General features: G+C 42.8%; 1 long non-coding RNA gene across 1 annotated transcript; it reads right to left on the reverse strand.

Annotated features, from left to right (window-relative positions):
• Positions 1–845: 845 nt before the first annotated feature.
• On the reverse strand, positions 846–24,720 carry LOC131384472 (uncharacterized). The gene is made up of 4 exons (XR_009215359.1): positions 24,658–24,720; positions 9,395–9,515; positions 4,955–5,010; positions 846–945 (listed from the first exon to the last, which is right to left on the reverse strand). It is a non-coding gene; the product is annotated as an uncharacterized LOC131384472 (long non-coding RNA).
• Positions 24,721–26,970: the final 2,250 nt, after the last annotated feature.

Here is a 26,970-nt window from a genome sequence, read left to right on the forward strand (position 1 = left end):
CTCGCCCTCTCTGCTCACCCATTGGCCGCCTTGAGGTCACGTGGGCCCGGGCTCCGTTGGGAGGGGGAGAGAGAAGTGAGCGAGGGAGGGCCGGGAAGCTTTCGGCCGAGGCGGTGAGCCCGGGGGACGGGGCAGCCAGCTGGTGGCCACTAACATAGCGCCATCTGCTGGGTGCCCCGGCCAGTATAAAACGACCCGGGGCCCTGGCCCTCTCTTTGCGGGGAAATTTACAGTCCAGGAAGGTTCATTTCACAAATCAATGAGAATTACGTGGAAATTTGTTTGAGTTCTTTGGAGGAGAAAGTATTGGCAAAAATTCCAAGACATTCTTATTTATTTCGCGAGGCCGCTGGGGTGCAGGTGCAAACCTCTGGATTTGGGAGTCAGATGATCTGGATGGGGACAAGACTCCGCAACCTAAAAGTTGTGATATGAAGATATAAATTTAAGGAACAAAATATTGACCTGTAGTTAATAGGCTGGGAATTAGAGCCACACTGGCTGGGTTCCAAGCTTGAGCAAATCATTTCCTGCTCTGTGTGTTTCCTCATCTGTAAAATGGGGAAAACATATCCCTTACCCCACAAGCTTATTGTAATGAGTTAATACAAATTAAGCAGGTAGCCCAGTGCCCCGCACAGATAAGCACTGTTAAGAGTTAACTATTATTGTTGTCATCATTACCTCATACAGTTATTCTGAGGAGCAGGAGAACTAGTGTATGTAAAGGTCTCACTACTTTTTTGTTGTTGTTTACTTCTGTCTCTCTAGTGCCTAAAAAAGGTTCCTAGCACACAGTAGGTGCTTGATATTTGTATATTTACAAATGAATGGGTGGTAAGAAGTAAGAACCAAACAAAAGGTTTATTCTCTTTCCCATAAAACACCCAGTGCTTGGATGGGTTACACTTCGAGTTCAAAACAGTTTCTCTGACGGTTTTAGGACTGCAAGAAAGAAAGAAGAAAAAGATGATTCAGAAGTTAGAAACATCAGTGAGTTAGGACTTACTGTAATTTTATGTTAAGTATTACAGATACATAATTATGTATTATGTATTACAGATATATAATTGTATCTGTAAAATGAATGGTAGACTCTTCCATGTCACTTCTTCAGCCACGGAATGAAAAGAAGACCTCATTCATCCATTTGTTCATCTGTGGTGGTGAAGAGCCCAGATCTGAAGCTCAGAGCCTGGAGAAAAAGTTCTGTCCCTCACTAGTTAGTCTTAGATCAAATTTGACCTTAGATCAAATTAATTTCTCTTTCTCTCGGTTATTGTAAAATGGGGGTAATAAAAGTACTTTTCTCCTAAAGTGACTGGTGAATGAAACAATGTAGATACAGTGCTTGCCACAGTGCTTACTTAATGTTAATTATTAATATAATTTTAAAAATCATTGAGAACCTGCTGGCTCAATTGAGTATGTTCCTGCTCTGTGTTAGGCCTAGGATACAAATAGGAATAAGATACCTGCCTGTCCCTCAAGATTCTTGAAGAGAGGCACTAAAGGAAACATTTCCTACAGAACAAGGTAAAATACAAAGGGGGGTAATTGCTTGAATAAAGTATGTACCTACTGTGGCATAGTAAGTGCACTAGAAGAAGAGCATCAAAGTTAGAGAAGGTGTCATAAAGTAGGTAGCATTTGAAATCAGATTTGAAGGATAAAATGAATTCTTATAAAGCCCTTTGAAGCAGTTAAATCTTATTAAACCTAATTCGAACCCAAAGTCCACATATCAAAGTCAATTATACAACCAGGACTAATTCAATCCAGGAGCTCAAATCAACTAAGGTTGGCATCCTTTATAACTGAGTGCCAGCACCAGGAGACAGCAATCCCCAGATCCAATGAGGTAAGCGCTCCTCTGCCCATTTCCCTTTCCCTGAGAAACTCCTCAGATCTTTGTTCCGCTGCTTTCCTCAGGCTGAAATGCCCTCCTCACATCTAAAGGGGTCTCCATTCTCCTTAGAAGTCTTGCCCTCCCATTGCCCCCACCCCCTGACTTGAGCACCATCCTCAGGATTGCAATGGCAGGTAGAATGTACCTGAAACCTACCAGGTAGGAGGTAACATTTGATTGACCTTTCTGTTTGAATGTCGATCTTTTCAAAAAGAAGAGGGAGATGAGGAGACAGAAGCGAAGAAGAGAGGAAGACCCAGAAGAAAAAGTCTGATGGAGGATAGCAGAAGGGAGCAGGAGAGAGAGAGAAAGACAGGACTGAGAGAACGGAGAAGCAGATTAGAATGGGGGGATCCCAGTTGTGAGGGGAATGGAATCATGGGGAGAAGGGAAAGAGAAGAAATAAATATTTTTCAGCCCACAAAGAACGTATCAGTAGGGCCGGGCGCGGTGGGTCACGCCTGTAATCCCAGCACTTTGGGAGGCCGAGGTGGGCGGATCACGAGGTCAGGAGATCAAGACCATCCTGGCTAACACGGTGAAACCCTGTCTCTACTAAAAACACAAAAAGGCGGGCGCCTGTAGTCCCAGCTACTCGGGAGGCTGAGGCAGGAGAATGGCGTGAACCCAGGAGGCGGAGCTTGCAGTGAGCCGAGATCGCACCACTGAACACCAGCCTAGGCGACAAAAAAATAAAAAATAAAAGAGAGTAATGGAAATACGGACTTTGGGTATACCGTCCTGGTGGGGGATGTTGATAATGAGGGAGGCTGTGTATACATGGGGGCGGGAGTTTTACAGGATTTTTAAAAAGTAATGGAAATAAATAAAAACATTACACACATATTGTTGGCGGGGTGCGCTGGGTCACGCCTGTAATCCCAGCACTTTGGGAAGCCGAGGCAGGTGGATCACCTGAGGTCAGGAGTTCAAAACCAGCCTGGCCAACATGGTGAAACCCCATCTCTACTAAAAATACAAAAATTAGCCAGGCATGGTGGCACATGCCTATAGTCCCAGCTATTTGGGAGGCTGAGGCAGGAGAATTGCTTGAACCTGGGAGGCGGAGATTTCAGTGAGCCAAGATCACACCACTGCACTCCAGCCTGGGTGACAGGGTGAGACTCTATCTCAAAATAAATAAATAAAAACATTACACACACATTGTCAAAAGTTTGGCAGATACATAAAAGCATAAAGATGAAAATTTTAAATGTACGTTACCCAAAAAGTCCATATCATCACCATTCATAATTAACCACTTTTTAACATTTTGATGTATTGACTTTTCCTATATATCTTTTTCCTACATGGTTGAGATCATACTATATGACCACTTAACTACACACATTTATTAACCATCTAGTATGTGTCAGGTCATGTATTAACAAAATAGAGCATATACAAGCAGTTCATAATCTTGCTTATAATGGCACTTGAACAGTTAGACCAACTGGGGTCAAAACTCCATACTTGGCCCAGCACGGTGGCTCTGCCTGTAATCCCAGCCCTTTGGGAGGCTGAGGTGGGCAGATTGCTTGAACCCAGGAGTTTGAAACCAACCTGGGCAGCATGACGAAACCCCCCGATGCAAAAAAAAATAAAAAAATTAGCCGGGCGTGGTGACACGTGCCTGTAGTCCCACCTACTTGGGAGGTAGAGGAGGGGAGATCGATTAAGCCTGGGAGGTGGAGATTGCAGTGAGTTAAGATTGCACCACTGCACTCCAGCCTGGGTGACAGTGAGACCCTGTCTCAAAAAGCAATCAAACAAGCAGAACTCCATACTTGCTAGCTCCCTAACTTCAATTTACCCCTTTGTAGAATGTGTATGTAATAACAGCACCTAAATGTCAGAGTTGTTGCAATGATTAAAAGAGATTAAAAGAGATAATCCAAGTAAAATAGAAGCCAATTAGGAATTTTAAGGTTAATTTTGGGTCAATAATCTGGGTCATAATCACTGATTGTCTTCTATTCTTTGAAATATGGATTCACTCAATGATCTGCATTTAAAACTGTTTTGTAACCCCTTCTGTCTTGTAGGGCTCCATTCTGAATGAGACAGTAGAGGCACTGGCTTACAAACTACCACTTTGCCTCCAGGAAGGTGACAGAGTTACATCATCTGAGACAGACAAGTCCAGGAAAGGGCACCTGATGCTCCACATTATGATTCAGAATCATATGATTCTGAAAAATCTGCAAGGTCTAGAGCAGCACTGTCCAATAGAAATGCAATGAGAGCTAAAACCTATTGAAATAAAAAAATAAATTTAAAAAAAGATACAATGAGAGCTAAATAAGTAACTTTAAATTTTTCAGTAGCCCTGTTAAAGAAGTAAAAATTAGGGCCTGGCGCAGTGGCTTATGCCTGTAATCCCAGCACTTTGGGAGGCCGAGGTGGGCGGATCACAAGGTCAGGAGTTCAAGACCAGCCTGGCCAACATGGCGAAACCCCATGTCTACTGAAAATACAAAAATTAGCTGGGTGTGGTGGCGCAAGCCTGTAGTCCCAGCTAGCTACTCAGGAGGCTGAGGCAGGAGAATCGCTTGAACCTGGGAGGAGGAGGTTGCAGTGAGCCGAGATCATGCCACTGCACTTCCACCTGGGCGACGAAGTAAGACTTCGTCTCAAAAAAAAAAAAAAAAGGTAAAAATTAATGTAAAGTACATATTTTATTTGTCTCAGTATGTCAGAATCATTGTCATTTTACATGTAGTCAATATAAAAATTGTTGAGATAGTTTGCATTCCTTTTTTTAACCAAACCTTCAAAATCCACTTACAGCACATTTCACTTATTTGCACTTACAGCACATTTCAGTTTTACCTAGCAGATTTCAGGTGCCCGTTAGCCATTTGCAACTAGTGACTACTGTGTTGGAGAGTACAAGTCTAGAGTCAAACGCTGAAAGCTAAGGACCAATTAAGCTGTGGAGTGAGTGGTCTTGAGCCTGGGGACAATATTGATTTTCTTAAGGTCATTTTAATGGTTTAATGTTGTACTTAATTCAATAGAAAAAAAGGTTAAGAAGTAACAAACCATTTTATTTCTTGAATGCGCAGACACTGCTTCATTGAATATAGAAATAAACAGACCTAAAAGAAATCAGCAGGTTGAGACACTTAAAAAAACATTTCAATTCAAAGCATCAAATATCTTGAGTTGTCTCAAAAGTTACTAACTTGCCATTTTTCTCAGGAGTGTAGCATCCAACCTCAACCTCAAGTTTTATTTCATTTTGTTTCATTTTAATATTAAAGTCTACTTCCCCTAATTTTCTTACTTTGAAATTACGTTTGTAAACCATATGCAAATCAGAAATTCCCCTCCCCTATCTTTCTCCTACTTGAGCCAGTCATTTGACCTCTCTGGATCTATTTTCTCAAACATGAGGAAGAGATTGGCTTAAGTAATTGCTATGATTTAACACCTAATATGTGACAATATATATCAGACATGGTGTCAAGTATCTTTGCCACAGTTTCTGATGTAAGTACCATATTATCCCAATTTTCTAGCTTGACATACTGAGGTCTAGAGAGCAACCTGCCTCTTTGGCCTGAGGCCAAAGAGGTCTGTAAAGTATGCTAAGGAAGCCTAATCTACCGAGAGAAGCTCTAAAGAAACTTCTTAGGGAAAACGTTGAAACCAAGTCTTGAAGGATGAGTTGGGTTGAGCAAGGAAAAGATTGAGAGGGAGAAGGACAGGCACAGAAGGAAGATGGGGAGGCCTGAACAGCTTGGTGTTGGTAGGAAATGATTTGGCTGGTGAAGTAACCCCAGGAACAAATCATGAAGAATTTGGATTTTATCCAGAAGAGAAAAACAACTTTTTTTTTTTTTTTAAGACAAGGTCTCTGTCACCCAAGCTAGTGCGATCATAGCTCACTGCAGTCTCAGTCTCCTGGGCTCAAGCAATCCTACCACCTCAGTCTCCTGAGTAGCTGGGATTACAAGCGAGTGCCATGATGCCCAGCTAATTAAAAATTTTTTTCTTTTCTTTTTTTAAAAAATAATTTAAAATAAAATGAGATGGGGTCGCAATGTGTTGCCCAGGCTGGTCTCAAACTCCTGAGCTTAATTTTTTAACTTTTTTTTGAGATGGAGTCTCAGCCCACTGCAACCTCCACCTCTCAGATTCAAGCGATTCTCTTGTCTCAGCCTCCCAAGTAGCTGGGATTACAGGCACCCGCCACCACGCCTGGCTAATTTTTGCATTTTTAGTAGAGACAGGTTTCGCCATTTTGGCCAGGCTAGTCTCAAACTCCCGACCTCAGGTGATCCACCCACCTTGGCCTCCCAAAGTGTTGGGATTATAGGCATGAGCCACCATGCCTGGCCAATTTAAAAATTTTTAGTAGAGATGAGGTCTCGGTATATTCCCTAGGTTGGAAACCATTGAAAGACTCTAAACATGAGAGTGACGAGCTAAGATTTGTTTTTAGAAACAAGATACCAGGAAACTTGTCGAAGGCATTTTGGTAATCTAGGCAGGAAGTAAAGAGACCTGAACTAATTAAGAAGAGCTGGTCTAAAAACATCCTTTCTGTTTTGCATCTATTCCCTCAATCAAGGCATTGACAAGGAAGATATGGAAGTAGAAGAAATCACTTTTGCAAAACGCTGAGTATTCTTTTCTTACTGAGCAGATGATTTTTCTAAGAGTGACCAAAGCTGAAAGAGGAGACAAGTGCAGTTCTTTGAACCTGCTCCTCCTGCTAAAAAGTTCCAGGCAGAACTTTGGTCTCACAGGATAATTATTCCTGCCCAGATACAAACTGATTTGTAATTTTACTGTTCTCTTCCCCCAAGAAAAGGTTCAAAGGAGTTCAAAAGATGTGACCAGCCAAGAAAATAGAGAGATTATTCTAGAATCTCTTGACTCAACCAAGAGTTTACAGGGATGTAACAGTAATATAAACAGGCTGGGCACAGTGGCTCACGCCTATAATCCTAGCACTTTGAAAGGCCGAGGCAGGTGGATTGCCTGAGCTCAGGAGTTCAAGACCAGCCTGGGCAATATGCTGAAACCCCCGTCTCTACTAAAAATACAAAAAATTAACCGGGCATGGTGGCGCACACTTGTAATCCCAGCTACTCGGGAGGCTGAGGCATGAGAATCGCTGGAACCCGGGAGGTGGAGGCTGCAGTGAGCCGAGATTGCACCACAGTACTTCAGCCTGGGTGACAGAGCAAGACTCCATCTCTAAATAAATAAATAAATAGTAATATAAACAAAAGTACTAGAGTTATATAACATTTCTACCACTGGTTTTGACATTCCTTCATTCATTCACTTAATAATATTTATGTTTACTATGTGCAAGGTTCTATGCTAGGTACTGTGATGATTGAGCAATATGAAACAATGCATCAGAAATAGTCTGACCTTCAAGAAGATTTTTAATTCTTAGATGATAAGATATGAAATAAATAACTACAATTTTTATTTGAAAATGCCAAAAATTGATATAGATCAAATGTTGTGCAATTGAAAGAAGAGGGGGCTACCCCAAGTCACAAGGAAGAAAAGGTTAGTGGAGAAAAACTTTGCATTTTAAATAGATACGAATTAATGAATAAGATTTGAACTTGCAGAGATGTGGAAAAGAGCAATTTAGGCTAGTATTTCCCAAACTGGAGTTTAAGGACAAGGTTTTGAAGAATGCTACTGGGAATTCCATGCAAAAGAGTTCTTGGCTGTGCTGTTAATTTGCCTCTGTTCTTTTTTTCTTTTTTTTTTTTGAAACAGTGTCCTGCTCTGTCGCCCAGGCTGGAGTTCAGTGGCGTGATCTTGGCTCACTGCAACCTCTGCCTCCTGGGTTCAAGCGATTCTCATGCCTCAGCCTCCCAAGTAGCTGGGATTACAGGTGCCCACCACCATGCCCGACTAATCTTTGAATTTTTGTATTTTTAGTAGAGACAAGGTTTCACCATGTTGCCCAGGCTGGTCTTCAACTCCTGACCTCAAGTGATCTGCCTGCCTCAGCCCCTCAAAGTGCTGGGATTACAGGTGTCAGCCACCATGCCTGACCTTTTTTTTTTGAGATGGGATCTCATTCTGTCACCCACGCTGGAGTGCAGTCTGGAGTACCATGGTGCAAACATGGCTCACTGCAGCCTCGACCTCCTGGGTTCAAGCAATCCTCCTACCTCAGCCTCCTGAATAGCTGGGACCACAGGCATGCACCACCATGCCAACTTAATTTTTAAAATTTTTTTATAGACAAGATCTCACCATGTTGTCCAGGCTTACTGTAGCTAGAGGCTGCTCCTTGGAAATGACATTTCTCAGGCTCCCTTATCAATTTCCTTGTGGTTTGGTTTGGCCAATGGAGGCAAGGGTGGCAAATGAGTGGCCATGAGGAAGCTAGGATTTTCCCTCTCGCTGTGCCTCAGTATTGGCTGTATCTTTATGGCGCTAACTGCAATGAACAGTTTTTCTCTCCACAGTCCCAACTCTGTTGGGCAGTCCTGGCTCCTGGGCTATAGTATGTTTGTTATCTATCGCCATATAATAAATTATCTCTGAACACTGCAGCTTAAAACAACAAGCATTTTATCTCACACAGTTCCTGAGATTTAGTAACCTGTCAGTGACTCAGCTGGTGGTTCTGGCTCAGGGTTTCTCATGAGGTTTCAGTCAAGATGTGGGCTGGGGCTGCAGGCATCTCAAGGCTAATGTAGGACTGAGGCACTCACTTCCAAGCTCACTCAAACGCTTGTGGCCAGGACACAGTTTCCTTCTGCCAGCTTCTCCTCAGAGCTGCACACAACAAGGCAGCTTGCTTCTCCACTAAGAAGAAGAAGGTGGAGAGAGAGAGTCCAAGACCAAGGTGGAAGCTGCAGTCTTTTTGTAACCTAATCTCAGAAGTTATATACCATCACTTCTGCCACATGCTATTGGTCACAGACCAACTGTGATACAGAGTGTGCGGGGGCTACACTAGGCTGTGAATACCAGGAGGCAAAAATAATTGGGAGCTGGCCGGGCGCGCTGGCTGGATTACAGGCATGCACCGCCACACCCGGCTAATTTTTGTATTTTTTAAAATACAAAATTTTTTAAATTGCCTGTATTCCCAGCAATTTGGGAGGCCAAGGAGAGTGGATCATTTGAGGTCAGGAGTTCAAGACCAGCCTGGCCAACATGGTGAAACCCCATCTCTACTAAAAATACAAAAATGGTGAAACCCCGTCTCTCCTAAAAATACAAAAATTAGCTGGGCAGTAGTGGTGCACGCCTATAATCCCAGCTATCAGGAGGCTGAGGCAGGGCAATCGCTTGAGCCTGGGAGGCGGAGGTTGTGGTGAGCCGAGATCACACCACTGCACTCCAGTCTGGGTGGGTGACAGAGTGAGACCCTGTCTCAAAAAATAATAATAATAATAATCATAGGGAGCTATCTTGGAGGGTGGCTACCACATTCCCCCATCTGTCCCCAATGATTTGTTGCTCCCACATGCAAGATACACTCACTTCTTCCCAAAGTCACCAAAAGTCTCCCCTCTGTACAGCATCAGCTTGACGTCCAGGTGCAGATGAGGCTCCTTGGGTAAAACTCTTTAAGCAGAGCTCCTTGAGTACACTTCCTCTCCACCTGTGACACCGAGGAAACAATTTATCTTCTCCTCCATACACTGAACATACAACAATGAGACAGGCGTAGCAGGATAGAGGCTTAGTTATTCCTGTTCAAAAAGGGGGGGACATGGCAGGTGCCAAGGAGTAACTGGCCCATTTGAATTCTGAAATACCACCCCACCACCAACTTTGTAGGTCTGTGAATCTTACTGGGGTTCACTTCATTAGACAAAAGTTATACCCACAAATCTCTTTCAGGTAAGCTCTACTCCACGTTAAGCTTCCTAGCAGTTTTGTCATTTTACTGAGAGAATACGCTATGGGAGGCACACCTTTCATCTCTTTCGGAGCTTTTTGTCTGACTGAATAGTACTCTTAGGCACAATCTTAAATCTTCCTGAGATTTTATTTTTGTTTATTTATTTATTTTTGAGACAGAGTCTTTGTTGCCCAGGCTGGTATGCAGTGGCACGATCTCAGCTCACTGCAACCTCCGCCTCCTGGGTTCAAGCAATTCTCATTCTTCAGCCTCCTCAGTAGCTGGGATTACAGGCATGCACCGCCACACTCGGCTAATTTTTGTATTTTTTAAAATAGAGATGGAGTTTCTCCATGTTGGCCAGGCTGATCTCTATCTCCCAGGCTCAAGCAGTCCACTCACTTCACCCTCCCGAGTAGCTGATATTACAAGTGTGCCTGGCTAATTTTTTGTATTTTTTTTTTTCATAGAGAGGGGTTTTGCCATGTAGCCCAGGCTGGTCTCAAACTCCTGGGCTCAAGAAATCCACTCCCCCATGGCCTCTCAAAGTGCGGGGATTACAGACATGATCCACAGCATGGGGCAATGTTACCTCATTTTCTTGCAAGCCTTCACCTGCAGCCATTTCAAAGATCATGATGTTTCTATTAATAGCTTCTGTGAGGCACTTTAGACTTTGACTAATATTCTGCTCAAAGCCCACTGCCTAGTTCCAAAGTCACTTTCACATTTTAGAATTTTGTTCCAGCAAAACCCTACTTCCAGGTACCAAAATCTGTATTAGTTATCTATATTTCTGTGTAACAGGATACTCTGAGATTCAGCAGTTTAAAACAACAAATACTTATTATCTCACACAATTTCTGAGAACTGGGAATCTGGGACTTGGATTAGCTCAGTGGTTCTGAGGTAGGAAGCAGGACTTAACTCCAGGGTTGGAAACTCGGACACCAGACCAGATTGAGGACTACCTTAAAGGGAGGGGGTTGGCTGGTGTGGTGGCTCATGCCTGTAGTCCTAGCGCTTTGGGAGGCAAAGGCGGGTGAACCAATTGAGCTCAGGAGACCAGCCTGGACAACATGGCGAAACCCGTCTCTACAAAAAATACAAAAAAAATTAGCCAGGTGTGGTGGCACAAGTCTGTGGTCTCAGCTACTAGGTAGGCTGAGGTGGGAGGATTGCTTGAGCCCAGGAGGTGGAGGCTGCAGCAATCTGAGATCGTGCCATTACACTCCAGCCTGGGTGACAGACTGAGACCCCATCTCAAGAAAAAAATAAAAAATTAAATAAATTAAATACATTTTAAAAAATATAAAGGAAGGGGGAGAAGGGAAAAGCAGCTTTCTGTAAGACATGCCCACCAGTGTGCCATATCAGTTTACCCCGGCCATAGCAACAACCGGAAGTTATACCCTTTTCCGTGGCATGATGACCTGGTGACTGGAAGTGGCAACCCTCTTCCTAGAAATTTCTGCATAAACAACCCTTTAATTTGCATGTAATTAAAAGTGGATGTAAATGTGACTACAGAACTACCTCTGAGCTGCTGTTGTGTGCCTCTGTTGCTGCTGTACACTGCTGCTTCAAAAAATGTTGCTAACACCACTGGCCAACCCTTGAATTCCTTCCTGTGTCAAGCAAAGAACCCTCCCAGGCTAAGCCCCAATTCTAGGGATTGCTGCCCTGCATCAGTTCTGGTTCAGAGTTTCTCATAAGCTTGCAGTCAAATTGTCACCTAGGGCTGCAGTTATCTCAAGGCTTACCTGGGACTGGAGAATCTGTGAGAAAAATCTGTAGCACATCTGAGTAACAATTCCTCTTTCCTTCCTCCTTAACGCATCTCCCTCGTGTTGCTCATTTCTGGGTTGTCCCACCATCCCTCTGTTTGCCCTTTGAATTCCTCCCCTACATTTTAAACTAGTTTCTCTCATTATTATATTCTTTGTATTAAACTCCTTGGCATAGGTACTGTTTGCTGGATCCTGAATTATATAATAGTCAAATAAGTATTATTGAGCTGAACAAAGTTAAACAGATTTCTTACAAAAGAACTCCTCAGAGCTTTTAATGTGCATTGTAAATCTCCCAGAGGAATCTATAACATGCAGCATTTCCCATACTGTTTTGGTCACAGTCCTCTTTTGATTTTTTACATGCAACTAATAGCTAGCATGTAAAAGGCATAAATTAGAAACATTACAGTTCAGTTTGACTGAAACAATAAGTATGTGAAGGAAAAGAGTTCAAAATATGATGAAAAGAGCCTGTAATCCCAGCACTTTGGGAGGCTGAGGTGGGTGGATCACCTGAGGTTGGAAGTTTGAGACCAGCCTGACCAACATGGAGAAACCCTGTCTCTACTAAAATTACAAAATTAGCCAGGCATGGTGGCACATGCCTGTAATCCCAGCTATTCAGGAGGCTGAGGCAGGAGAATCACTTGAACCCGGGAGGCAGAAGTTGCGGTGAGCCGAGATTGCACCATTGCACTCTAGCCTGGGCAACAAGAGTAAAACTCCGTATCAAAAAAAAAAAAAAAAAAAAAAGGGCGGGGGGGTAGATGCTGAACCATACAGAGTAAGGTGTTTATACTTGATCCTGTAGGCATTGGAGAGTCAATGAAGGTTGCCTCCTGCTAGGTTAAAAGATAGAATTGTTGACCTAAATTATTTAACCACAGTAATACACTTTATCTTTCTTTTATACTCTGAACTACTTAATACAAAAGGAAAATTACTTTTCTTTTTGAGTCGGAGTCTCATGGTATTGCATGGTCTAGAGTGGAATGGCTATTCCCAGGGGTTAATCATTGTGTGCACTACAGCCTCAAACTTCTAGGCTCAAATGATCCTCCTGTGTCAACCTCCCAAGTAGCTGGGACTACAAGCACATGCCACCATGTCCAGCTGAGAATTACATTTTAAACCTCTCTCTTTCTTCTGCCTATACCTTTGGTTCAATAGGGTTGAAGAGCCTTGGCCCAAACTTTAGAAGCCTCATATTGTTTGCCTTATGTTTTCAATATGGTAGAAGAAACTGAAAAAAAAAAAAAAATGGGGAGACCCTTGGAAGAGAAAATGTTTCAACATACCCCCTAAAACGCAGCATTGTCAGTGGAATTAAAAGATGAAGGAATTCTTTTCAAAATAATTGGTGATAATAAAGGAAGACGGAAGTATATCTCAGGGAAAGAATTAGCTAGTGATTAGGAAAAGAACAAACAACCTTTCTGAAAACTAACATTTACATGGCAGCACATATATGACTTATTTATTGCTGCAAAACAAGTTATATCAAAGATTTGTGGCTCAAACAACAAAAAACTTTTTTTTTTTAAAGACAGAGTCTGACTCTGTCGCCCAGGCTGGAGTGCAGTGGCACGATCTCAGCTCACTGCAACTTCCACCTCCCAGGTTCAAGCAATTCTCACGCCTCAGCCTCCCTAGCTGGGACTACAGGCTTGCACCACCACACCCAGCGAATTTCTTTTTGTATTTTTAGTAGAGACGGGGTTTTGCCATGTTGGCCAGGCTGGTCTTGAACTCAGCCTCAAGTGATCTGCCCATCTCGGCCTTCCAAAGTGCTGGGATTACAGGCGTGAGCCACCGCGCCAGGTCATAACAATAAACATGTCTATCTCATAGTTTCTGTGGCTGGACAGTTCTAAGATAGAATTTCTCAAAGGATTCATTCAGATGTTGGTTGTGATTGCAGTAATCTGAAGGCTTGAGTCAGGCTAGCAGATCTGCTTCCAAGAGGGCTCACTTGTACAAATGGCAAGTTGGTGCTGGCTATTGGCAGGAGGCTTCATTTTCTTTTCACATGGGTCTATCTCCAGGGGTCCTTGTGTGCATGGAAGCTGGCTTTCCCCAGAGGAGGGGATCCAAGATGCCAAGGCGGAAGTTACAGTCGCCTTTATTATCTAGCCTCAGAAGTCCCACACTGCCACTTCTGCAGTAATCTTTTTGTCATACAAATCAGCCCTGATACAATGTGGAAGGGGAATACTATGATATAAAGATCATTCTAGGTTACTTTGGAGGCTACCTTCCACATCATATTTTTTACCTTTCTAGGTTGCTTTGCTGATACTCTTTTCCTCAACAAAGCAACTTACAAAATAGATACATCTTGGGTAGCCAAATCACGTACATCATACTGAAAACGTCACAGTATCTGGTCAGATTTTTAAAAATTTCAGTGTCGTTTCAGTCAATCATCTGGCTTTCTATCTTTTGAAAAATGTACGGCTTTCCTGAGGCAAAAAATAAGCAAGTCAGGAATCTCTCAAGAACAAGGACTGGTCCAAAGGCTGAAAATACAGCATTAATGGAGAAAAGCAGTGTGTGATATTAGTTTTGGCATTCTTCTACTCGCCGTTAATAAATTCATCTGTATTTTTTTTTCTGGGATAGGTATGTGTAATATTCCACATGCTTGATTTTAGAAGATGTCTTTTTATTTTTATTTTTTTGAGACAGAGTCTCGCTTTGTCACCCAGGCTACAGTGCAATGGCATGATCTTGGTTCACTGCAACCTCTGCCTCCCAGGCTCAAGCGATTCTCCTGCCTTAGCTTCCCGAGTAGCTGAGACTACAGGCACGTGCCACCACACCTGGCTAATTTTTGTATTTTTAGTAGAGACAAGGTTTCACCATGATGGCCAGGCTGGTCTCAAACTCCTGACCTCATGTGATCTGCCCGCCTCGGCCTCCCAAAGTGCTGGGATTACAGGCATGAGCCACAGTGCTTGGCCAGAAGACTTTTTTTTTTTTTTTAAAGCATGAAAGCAATATAAATATTTAATAACTTTTGTTTTCTGTAAAAAAGCCCAGGCTGCATCCATTCAAAACTTTTATCTTTCAATGTGGAATAAATTACTAAAAGTATATGACCAAAATCAATGTTACATTTTAATTAACAAAAGGATGTATTCTTCTCACAGGAACAACCTCAACCTTTATATAGTTCCCCACTATGAGATTATTCCAAAGATAAAGGACTGCACTTTCCATCTATGATTTGAAAACAGAGGCAGTATGGTGTATGCAAAGTATCAGTTCTAGAATTATACGAGGATTTTTTTTTTTTTTTTTTTTTTGACAGAGTTTTGCACTTGTTGCCCAGGCTAGAGTGCAACGGCGCGATCTTAACCATTGCAACTTCCACCTCCCAGGTTGAAGCCAGTCTCCTGCCTCAGCCTCCCAAGTAGCTGGGATTACAGGTGTGCACCACCATGCCTGGCTAATTTTGTATTTTTAGTAGAGACAGGGTTTCTCCATGTTGGTCAGGCTGGTCTTGAGCTCCCGACCTCAGGTGATCTGCCCTCCTCGGCTTCCCAGAGGGCTGGGATAACAGGCATGAGCCACTGCACCCGGCCGACTATTTCTATTTCTTCTTGTTGTTGTTATTCTTGTTTTGACACTTCCTGCACTGCACTCATTGATTCCCTTTTCATCTTATGTGTGGGCAGCTGATAACCTGTTCAGTCTCCACTATCTCAGGTTAATAATTCCACCTACTGGCCAGGCATGGTGGCTCACGCCTGTAATCCCAGCACTTTGGGAGGCCAAGGCAGGTGGATAACAAGGTCAGGAGTTCAAGACCAACCTGACCAACATGATAAAACCCCATGTCTACTAAAAATACAAAAATTAGCCTGGTATGGTGGCATGTGCCCATAATCCCAGCTATTCCATAGGCTGAGGCAGGAGAATCACTTGAACCCGGGAGGCAGAGGTTGCAGTGAGCCGAGATCACACCACTGCACTCCAGCCTGGGTGACAGAGCAAGACTCCATCTCAAAAACAAACAAACAAACAAACAACAGAACAGGCTTGATGGCTCATGCCTGTAATCCCAGCACTTTGGGAGGCCAAGGCAGGCAGATCACTTGAGGTCAGGAGTTTGAGACCAGCCTGGCCAATGTGGTTAAACCCCGTCTCTACTAAAAAAAAAAAAATTAGCCAGGCGTGGTGGTGGGCGCCTCTAATCCCAGCTACTCTGGAGGCTGGGGCAGGAGAATCACTTGAACCCAGGAGGCAGAGGTTGCAGTGAGCCAAGGTCGTGCCACTGCACTCCAGCCTGGGCAACAGAGCAAGACTCCCTCTCAAAAACAAAACAAAACAAAACAATTCCGCTTACTTTCTTATATTAATCATCAAGTGCCCTGGGGAACTATGACTTCTCAAAGACATCTTATTACATTTTTATCATAGCCAGCAGCATACCTTGGGGACTCTGGTAATAATAAAATAATAATAAATACCATTATTGAACATTTACTGGCCCATAGTGCTAAGCAATTTACATAGATGATTTTTTTTAAATTGGTTTCTTGGTGTCTTCTAATAGACTATTTGATTTCATCCTCTCCACAACCATAGGAGGTCAAATTTGAGCAGATAGGTCTGCAGAGGCTTTATTTGCATTATTATAAATTAAACCATTCACAAAAGACAGTGACCGGATATGTTAACATGTATGACTAGCCCTATACACGAAGATGTAAGAGAGGAAACTTCTGGCATACGTTTACTAAACCTGGAAACTACACATAAAACTGACACTACTATTTTTTGTTTTTGTTTTTGTTTTTGTTTGAGACGGAGTCTCGCTCTGTCACTCAGCCTGGAGTGCAGTGGCGAGATCTCCACTCACTGCAAGCTCCGCCTCCCGGGTTCACACCATTCTCTAGCTGGGACTACGGGCACCCGCCACCATGCCCGACTAATTTTTTGTGTGTGTTTTTAGTAGAGATAGGGTTTCACTGTGTTAGCCAGGATGGTCTCGATCTCCTAACCTCGTAATCTGCCTGCCTCGGCCTCCCAAAGTGCTGGGATTATAGGCATGAGACACTGTGCCCGGCCAGATACTACTATTTCTTGCAGCCCCCAATCAATCTCACCTGCTAGCACTTATACCCTAAGTAGTCCCCTCCTCTTGAATAAGGGCCAGGCAGAATGTAGCAGAAGTGACTCATTGCCTCTTCCAGCCCTAAGCCTTAAGAAGGCCTGGCAGCTTCCACTTTTATGCTTTTAGGAGCCCTGAGCTACCATTTGAGAAATTGACATGGAGAAGCAGATTCCCTGGGAGTATACTGTGAGAGAGGAGGTCTAGCCTTACCAGCATCTAGCTGAGCCTAGCATTTCAGATGTCTCTGATAAAGTGTCAGACACGTCAGCAAGGCCATCCTGAAGACGCCAGCCCTGACCACCATCTGACTACAGCTATATGAGACACCCAAATGAGACCAGCAGAACTGAACAGCATAGCACTCACCAGTCAACCCACACAATCATGAGAAATAAAAAAAAAAGATTGTTGTTTTAAGCCACTAAATTTTGGAGTGGTTTCACCATACCTATTCCAAAATTGACCACATAGTTGGAAGTAAAGCTCTCCTCAGCAAATGTAAAAGAATAGAAATTATAACAAACTGTCTCTCAGACCACAGTGCAATCAAACTAGAACTCAGGATTAAGAAACTCACTCAAAACCGCTCAACTACATGGAAACTGAACAACCTGCTCCTGAATGACTACTAGGTACATAACGAAATGAAGGCAGAAATAAAGATGTTCTTTGAAACCAACGAGAACAAAGACACAACATACCAGAATCTCTGGGACACATTCAAAGCAGTGTGTAGAGGGAAATTTATAGCACTAAATGCCCACAAGAGAAAGCAGGAAAGATCTAAAATTCACACCCTAACATCACAATTAAAAGAACTAGAGAAGCAAGAGCAAACACATTCAAAAGCTAGCAGAAGGCAAGAAATGACTAAGATCAGAGCAGAACTGAAAGAAATAGAGACACAAAAAACCCTTCAAAAAATCAATGAATCCAGGAGCTGGTTTTTTGAAAAGATCAACAAAATTGATAGACCGCTAGCAAGACTAATAAAGAAGAAAAGAGAGAAGAATCAAACAGACGCAATAAAAAAGGACAAAGGGGATATCACCACCGATCCCACAGAAATGCGAACTACCATCAGAGAATACTACAAACACCTCTATGCAAATAAACTAGAAAATCTAGAAGAAGTGGATAAATTCCTCGACACATACACCCTCCCAAGACTAAACCAGGAAGAAGTTGAATCTCTGAATAGACCAATAACAGGCTCTGAAATTGAGGCAATAATTAATAGCTTACCAACCAAAAAAAGTCCAGGAACAGATGGATTCACAGCCGAATTCTACCAGAGAGGTACAAGGAGGAGCTGGTACCATTCCTTCTGAAACTATTCCAATCAATAGAAAAAGAGGGAATCCTCCCTAACTCATTTTATGAGGCCAGCATCATCCTGATACCAAAGCCTAGCAGAGACACAACAAAAAAAGAGAATTTTAGACCAATATCCTTGATGAACATTGATGCAAAAATCCTCAATAAAATACTGGCAAACTGAATCCAGCAACAGCAACACATCAAAAAGCTTATCCACCATGATCAAGTGGGCTTCATCCCTGGGATGCAAGGCTGGTTCAACATACACAAATCAATAAATGTAATCCAGCATATAAACAGAACCAAAGACAAAAACCACATGATTAGCTCAATAGATGCAGAAAAGGCCTTTGACAAAATTCAACAACCCCTCATGCTAAAAACTCTCAATAAATTAGGTATTGATGGGACGTATCTCAAAATAATAAGAGCTATCTATGACAAACCCACAGCTAATATCATACTGAATGGACAAAAACTGGAAGCATTCCCTTTGAAAACTGGCACGACAGGGATGCCCTCTCTCACCACTCCTATTCAACATAGTGTTGGAAGTTCTGGCTAGGGCAATCAGGCAGGAGAAGGGAATAAAGGGCATTCAATTAGGAAAAGAGGAAGTCAAATTGTCCCTGTTTGCAGATCACATGATTGTATATCTAGAAAACCCCATCATCTCAGCCCAAAATCTCCTTAAGCTGATAAGCAACTTCAGCAGAGTCTCAGGATACAAAATCAATGTTGAAAAATCACAAGCATTCTTGTACACCAATAACAGATAAACAGAGAGCCAAATCATGAGTGAGCTCCCATTCACAATTGCTTCAAAGAGAATAAAATACCAAGGAATCCAACTTACAAGGGATGTGAAGGACCTCTTCAAGGAGAACTACAAACCACTGCTCAATGAAATAAAAGAGGATACAAACAAATGGAAGAACATTCCATGCTCATGGGTTGGAAGAATCAATATCATGAAAATGGCCATACTGCCCAAGGTAATTTATAGATTCAATGCCATCCCCATCAAGCTACCAATGACTTTCTTCACAGAATTGGAAAAAACTACTTTAAAGTTCGTATGGAACCAAAAAAGAGCCTGCATTGCCAAGTCAATCCTAAGCCAAAAGAACAAAGCTGGAGGCATCACGCTACCTGACTTCAAACTATACTACAAGGCTACAGTAACCAAAACAGCATGGTACTGGTACCAAAACAGAGATATAGACGAATGGAACAGAACAGAGCCCTCAGAAATAATGCCTCGTATCTACAACTATCTGATCTTTGACAAACCTGACAAAAACAAGCAATGGGGAAAGGATTCCCTGTTTAATAAATGGTGCTGGGAAAACTGGCTAGCCATATGTAGAAAGCTGAAACTGGATCCCTTCCTTACACCTTATACAAAAATTAATTCAGGATGGATTAAAGACTTACATGTTAGACCTAAAACCATAAAAACCCTAGAAGGAAGCCTAGGCAATACCATTCAGGACATAGGCATGGGCAAGGACTTCATGTCTAAAACACCAAAAGCAATGGCAACAAAAGCCAAAATTGACAAATGGGATCTAATTAAATTAAGAGCTTCCGCACAGCAAAAGAAACCACCATCAGAGTGAACAGGCAACCTACAGAATGGGAGAAAATTTTTGCAACGTACTCATCTGACAAAGGGCTAATATCCAGAATCTACAATGAACTCAAACAAGTTTACAAAAAAAAAAAAAAAACAACCCCATCAAAAAGTGGGCGAAGGTTATGAACAGACACTTCTCAAAAGAAGACATTTATGCAGCCAAAAAAACACATGAAAAAATGCTCACCATCACTGGCCATCAGAGAAATGCAAATCAAAACCACAATGAGATACCGTCTCACACCATTTAGAATGGCGATCATTAAAAAGTCAGGAAACAACAGGTGCTGGAGAGGATGTGGAGAAATAGGAACACTTTTACACTGTTGGTGGGACTGTAAACTAGTTCAACCATTGTGGAAGTCAGTGTGGCGATTCCTCAGGGATCTAGAACTAGAAATACCATTTGACCCAGCCATCCCATTACTGGGTATATACCCAAAGGATTATAAATCATGCTGCTATAAAGACACATGCACACATATGTTTATTGTGGCACTATTCACAATAGCAAAGACTTGGAACCAACCCAAATGTCCAACAATGATAGACTGGATTAAGAAAATGTGGCAAATATACACCATGGAATACTATGTAGCCATAAAAAAGGATGGGTTCATGTCCTTTGTAGGGACATGGATGAAGCTGGAAACCATCATTCTCAGTAAACTATCGCAAGGACAAAAAACCAAACACTGCATGTTCTCACTCATAGGTGGGAATTGTACAATGAGAACTCATGGACACAGGAAGGGGAACATCACACACCGGGGACTGTTGTGGGGTGGGGGGAGGGGGGAGGGATAGCATTAGGAGATATACCTAATGCTAAATGACGAGTTAATGGGTGCAGCACACCAACATGGCACATGTATACATATGTAACAAACCTGCACGTTGTGCACATGTACCCTAAAACTTAAAGTATCATAATAAAAAAAAATTTTGGAGTGGTTTTTATTAAGCAGCAATAGATAACAAAAACACTACTAATGTTAATAATGTTAAAAGTTATGGTCGGTTTGGAGTCCTATTAGATAATATTAGGTCAAGAGGCCCAAACATATCAGAATCCTACCTTAGACTACAGCCATTACCTCCTCCTCCACCCTCACCAAGGTCTAGAGGGAGAAATCTACACACATGAGACAGTGGAAAAGGTAAATAAAAACCACCACCACCAGTGCAGCCAGACCCTGCTTAGTCAAAATGGACACCAGGCTAGGCACGGTGGCTCACACCTAGAATCCCGACACTTTGGGAGGCCAAGGCGGGCAGATCACCTGAGGTCAGAGTTCGAGACCAGCCTGGCTAACATGGTGAGACCCCGTCTCTACTAAAAATACAAAAATTAGCTGGGCTTGTTGGTGAGAGCCTGTAATCCCAGCTATTTGGGAGCCTGAGGCACAAGAATTGCTTGAACCTGGGAGGCGGAGGCTGCAGTGAGCCAAGATAGTGCCACTGTACTTCAGCCTGGGCAGAGCGAGACTCCATCTCAAGAAAAAAACAAAAACAAAAAAAAGGACACCTGCTGAAACAGGCTGCACCTTCACAGTATGACTGTCCACCTGGCTGTTCCCTCTCTCTAAGCCTGAGAACAGGCCTAGGTTGGAGTGTCACTGCAGTCTAATGCGGAAGAAGGAAGAAGAGCCCCAAAGGGAGCCACACCCACATGCAAGACCTAAGCACATCCTGCATGATGCTGAACACTGGGAAAAAATAGCCCAGTTAATGTCTTAGAATCTGACCAACCAGATTAGCCACTTCTCTCATGGAGAGGAGAGAGAACAGAGGAAGATAAGGAAGAAACTGAAAGTGTCCCCTTTCCTAGACCCTGTACACATTGTCTTATTTAATCGTCACAAAAAATCCAAAAGGTAGATATTTTTCTTACCCTAGTATCCATGTGAAGATTAAATATTAGCGAGATTGAGTAACTTTTTCAAGGTTACATAGTAAGTATTTGGAATTACAGGGGCGGGTGGGGGGAGTTACCTGGCAAAAATTAGAAGAGGTGCCTTTGGAGCATGGCACATTGTAAATTCACTCACATTGTTCCCTCAGTTGTTTTTTTTGTTGTTAAAGTAAAAAACCAAATCAAATGAAAATGATGTAGAGCTAGGCACGGTGGCTCATGCCTGTAATCCCAGCACTTTGGGAGGCCGAGGTGGGCGGATCACCTGAGGTCAGGAGTTCGAGACCAGCCTGACCAACATGGAGAAACCCCATCTCTACTAAAAATACAAAAAAAATTAGCCAGGCATAGTGGCGCATGCCTGAAATCCCAGCTACTCGGGAGGCTGAGGCAGGAGACTCGCTTGAACCCAGGAGGCAAAGGTTGTAGTGAGCTGAGATTGCGCCATTGCAGTCCAGCCTGGGCAACAAGAGCGAAACTCCACCTCAAAAAAAAAGAAAGAAAGTGCTGTACCGTTAGAGGCACCCAAGGAGAGAGGGCCCAAAGTCAGTCTTTTTTGTGGCTTGACTGTAGAACAGGTGGAGGGAAAGTATCGCTTTCCACTTCAGCAGAGAAGTGGCTACACGCCGGCTGTGGCTGGTGGTAAGAGTCAGGAAGTAGCCACTCAGAAGGGCAGAAGAGGATTCGCCTACCTCCGTATATCCTTGAGAGATACAGAAGGGACCTGTGGTGTTAACGACCTCCTTGTAAGGGCTGCTGTGGTCCGTAGTATCCAATTGTACCGCCACACTAGACTGGCCTGAAGAAACGTGTGTTACCCAAATATTACATCTCTGACGAAAAACTATATTTGTTCCACCCCCACATTCTCCACTCAAGTTCCCAGAAGTTTACAATTATCCACAAAAGAAGTTTCCAGACGAGGCTTACTCAGCTTTGGTTTTCAGTGGGATGAGATTGTTCTGTTTTGTTTTTTCATTTCTTTAAACTTGGCTGACCATTGCCATTCCACCCCCAGACGGTGCGTACAGGCCAATCATGAACCACAAACCTGTTTCCATTCACTCTTCACCTGCTTGTTCTTTTTGCTTCTCTCCCTGGATTTGTGGCTCTACAATCTAGCTAGATCTATGCATCTCCCTCTTTTGTTCCTGTCACCCTCACTACATAACCTGTTGGACCTCTCTTCAGGCCTCTTGGACTTTGATCCTTGCCCAGTTTTCAGCTATACTAACTCCTCTGGCTTGGTATCCCATATTGACTAGCTGAAGTTCTCCATACTAAGTTCCAGTATTGCAGAATTGCACCAGCCAACTGGACCTGGGTGGCATGTACTGTCTAAGCCCTATGCACTGGGAAAGAAACTCTATCTGGAAAAAACAATGGCAGGGATGAAAGAAGAGTTGCCTTTTTTTTTTTTTTCGAGACGGAGTTTCGCTCTTGTTGTCCAGGCTGGAGTGCAATAGCGAGATCTCGGCTCATTGCAACCTCTGCTTCCCGAATTTAAGCAATTCTCCCTCTTCAGCCTACCGAGTAGCTGGAATTACAGGCATGTGCCACCATGCCCGGCTAATTTTGTATTTTTAGTAGAGACACGGTTTCACCATGTTGGTCAGGGTAGTCTCAAGCTCCTGACCTCAGGTGATCCGCCCACTTCGGCCTCCCAAAGTGCTGGGATTACAGGCGTGAGCCACCACGCCTGGCCAAGAGTTGCTTTTAAACTGTACTTGCTGGTACTACCAGCAAAATTTTTACCTGCCCGCCTCTGCACTCCTTTCCTCTGACTCCAGGAGATTTGGAAGTATAAAAAAATCTCCTTGGTTACAACAACTTTGGAACACTGTTTGGCAGTATCTACTAAAACTGAACATATGCATATACTTTTACCCAACAATTCTACTCCTAGATACGTACCCAACAGAAATGCACACATATGTTCATCAAAAGACATGCACAAGAATGTTCATAGAAGGATTATTCATAATAGCTAAAAACTGGAATCTCCAAATGTCCAACAACAGTAGAATGGATTAAAAATAGCATATTCACACAACAGACTATATAGTAATGAAAAAGAATGAACTATGTTATACACAACCTGGATGAATCTTACAAACACAATATTCAACAAAAAAAGCCACACAAAAAAGAATGCATAATATACATTCCATTTACATGAAATCCAAAATGGACAAAATGAATCAATGTTATTACAAGTCAGAATAGTGGTTATCATATGGGGAGTAGTAATCAGGTGGGGGCCTCAGAGGATTGGGTGCTGGTAATGTGTTTCTTGATCTAGGTACTGATCAGTGCATTCACTTTGCAAAAATTCATCCAGCTGTATACTTGCAATTCATGTACTTTTCTAAATATGGATATACATGAATAAAGTGAATGACAGAAAGAAAAATGTCCTTGCTTTCTCCTGAAAATGTAGCTATGAAGGATACCCAAGGTAAATGACTGAGGAAATGAATTTTCTTGTTTCCCATTTGTCGTTTGGGAAAACCTAGCAATGTGTGATTCTTCTGCTATAATGGATACCTGTCCCCTGTACAAGTGGACATCATGATATTTGGTGGGACATGACCAGTGGGATGGTTCACAGCCAACATTATACAGCTCTCCAACTCTTGGTTCTCAGGTGGAAGGAACATCACTGTGGGCCTAGCTCTGAGAAGGATTTGGAGGGTTTCCTAAGATGAGTTAACCAGATTGGCTGGATAAGACAGCTTGCAGGCTGCAGAGCATAGGGCCACAGCAAATTTAAAGGACACTGTCAAGGTCTGAAGATGGAATAGAAGAACAGGGAGAGTATCTTAGAGAACTACTTCACCAAAGAGGTTAGGCAGAACAGCAGAAGATAGGTACATGACAACAGGATGGAAACGGAGACCATCAGGACAGAGTGAGTGGTTTTGGAAGAAAATGGAGCCTGGGAATGAACAATCACAGGCTTTCTATAGGGCTTTTTTTTTAGCCTCTATGGAATGGGCAAGAGCTATAAAAGTGCTGAGCTGCTTGCTATAGACAAAAGTTCTGTACTGGTTCCACTACTCTCCTTTCTGGGCTGTTTGTTTTGGTGACATTCCCCATTCACATTTTACCTCCAGACTCTCCTTCCAGCTTCTAGAATTTTGTTTCCTCTTGAATATTTTTCAGCTCTCTGGCTTCTACGATTTGGGCCTCCTATTGGGGTCAAAAATTTTATACTTTAGCCAACGACATCCCAGCCCCAACCCATGACTCCCAACGCCTTATAGGTCAACTATATTCCTCTCCTTCAGTCACCATCACCCCACCAGGATGGGGATCCTGGATTTAAAACAACAACAACAGCAGCAGCAGCAGCTGGAACCAAGCAAGCCTATTGCTTTAGAATTCAAGATCATTTCTTTGCTGCTGAAGCCCCTGTACACCTTCTCTGATACTCCATCCCTGCTCTAGTCTGGTCCCTTTTGGACTATGTTATTGTACTTGGCAAATCCATGCAAGTTGGCTTGGGAATCTTTTTTTCTTTTCTTTTTTTTTTTTTTTTTTTGAGACAGAGTTTTGCTCTTGTTGCCCAGGCTGGAGTGCAATGGCATGATCTCGGCTCACCGCAACCTCCTCCTCCTAGGTTCAAGCGATTCTCCTGCCTCAGCCTCCTGAGTAGCTGGGACTACAGGTATGCGCCACCATGCCTGGCTAATTTTGTATTTTTAGTAGTGACGGGGTTTCTCCATGTTGGTCAGGCTGGTCTCGAACTCCCGATCTCAGGTGATCTGCCCGCCTCAGCCTCCCAAAGTGCTGGGATTACAGGCGTGAGCCATTGCGCCCGGCCAGCTTGGGAATCTTACAAAGAGGTCCCTAGTATGTCTTCCATGTTGGGAATTCCTCCAGGCTTTAGTTTTTTCTTTAGCCTTTGTTTCTAATCCTGTTGTTTTTCCATATATGTTGGTTCTATACCTTGGCACCCCTCTAGGACAGTAAGGACAATCGGCACCCTACTCTGGTTGCTCTAGGATGCCACCCTACTTGGCCATCATTATTTCATTTTATACCATCAGGAGCGGATAATCAGAATTCCTTTGTTTCTACGCTCTTTCTTGCTGCTTACCTGGCTATTTGATACTCTCTTTCTAAAATGTTGCAAACAGATCTTAGTCAATAGCAGCAATAAAGGGTGGTGAAGTCTGCATTTTGGAAATCAACAAAATGGAGTTGAAATCCTGCATCTATCTACGACCTATTAGCTAGGAGACTTTGTGCAAGTTACTTAACCTTTCTAAGCCTTAGTCTCCTCGTCTGTAAAATAGGGATCAAGTCTTGAAGGGTTATTGGGAGGCTTATGTAATATTATGTGAAGATAACATCTGGCCCATATGAGCGACTTAATAAATGCTGGCTGTTATTGTTGGGCTCTTTGTTATAAGAACAGTCATTATCTACCTTCCCAGTTACTGAATGGTGTTAAGGAGTCCAGCTGATCTAAAAAAAAAATGAATGCATTTGCTGAGAAGTACACAAATGAATCCCTCTTTATGAGTGTCAGCCAAGAGAAGCATAAATAGCAAACTCTGCAAAGAAGCACATTCTGATGTACAGAAGAATGCAATTCAAGAATACAAATTAGGCTGGGCACAGTGGCTCACGCCTATAATTCCAGCACTTTGGGAGGCCGAGGCGGGTAGATCACCCGAGGTCAGGAGTTCAAGACCAGCCTGACCAAAATAGAGAAACCCCGTCTTTACTAAAAATACAAAATTAGCTGGGCATGGTGGTGCATGGCTATAATCCCAGCTACTTGGGAGGCTGAGACATGGGAATTGCTTGAACCAGAGAGGTGGGGGTTGTGGTGAGTCGAGATCGTGCCATTGCACTCTAGCCTGGGCAATAACAGTGAAACTTCTTCTCAAAAAAAAAAAAAAAAAAAAAAAAAAAAAAAAAAAAAAAAAAAAAAAAAAAAAAAAGAAAACAAATTTAACACCAAAATTGCATTTCCCAATAAAAGGCATAAATATTAAGAAATTGAAATAATAAAAAGAAAATCACAGTCGTAGAGTATTGCTGGTCTCAATAAACGGCTTTGGACTGTAGTAGGCCCTAAGAGAAGCTAGTTCCAAGTAGTATATCTTGGATCTGCCTATATAGAATTCTAGAAGGAGATGGTAGTTATGTTGAATGTGGCAGCAGGCTGAGGGTCTGAGAGCACAAGGCCGCAACAAGAAATGCAAGGGTTTGAGCAGCAATAACACAAAGGCCAATTAATCAACAGAAAGCAGGAGTAAATAAATATCAGAGGGCAGAACAAGATAGTATGACCAAAGTACATGCAAACAGTCTGCAGGGAGCAGAGCTATTGATCCATCAAACAGCTGGCCTCAGAGAGGGTCACAGAAAATGTGGAAGGAGAGGTAGAATTGGAGGGAGAGCAGCAA

This window comes from Hylobates moloch, unplaced genomic scaffold (assembly GCF_009828535.3).
Source record: "Hylobates moloch isolate HMO894 unplaced genomic scaffold, HMol_V3 SCAFFOLD_10, whole genome shotgun sequence".
Taxonomy (NCBI): Eukaryota; Metazoa; Chordata; class Mammalia; order Primates; family Hylobatidae; genus Hylobates; species Hylobates moloch.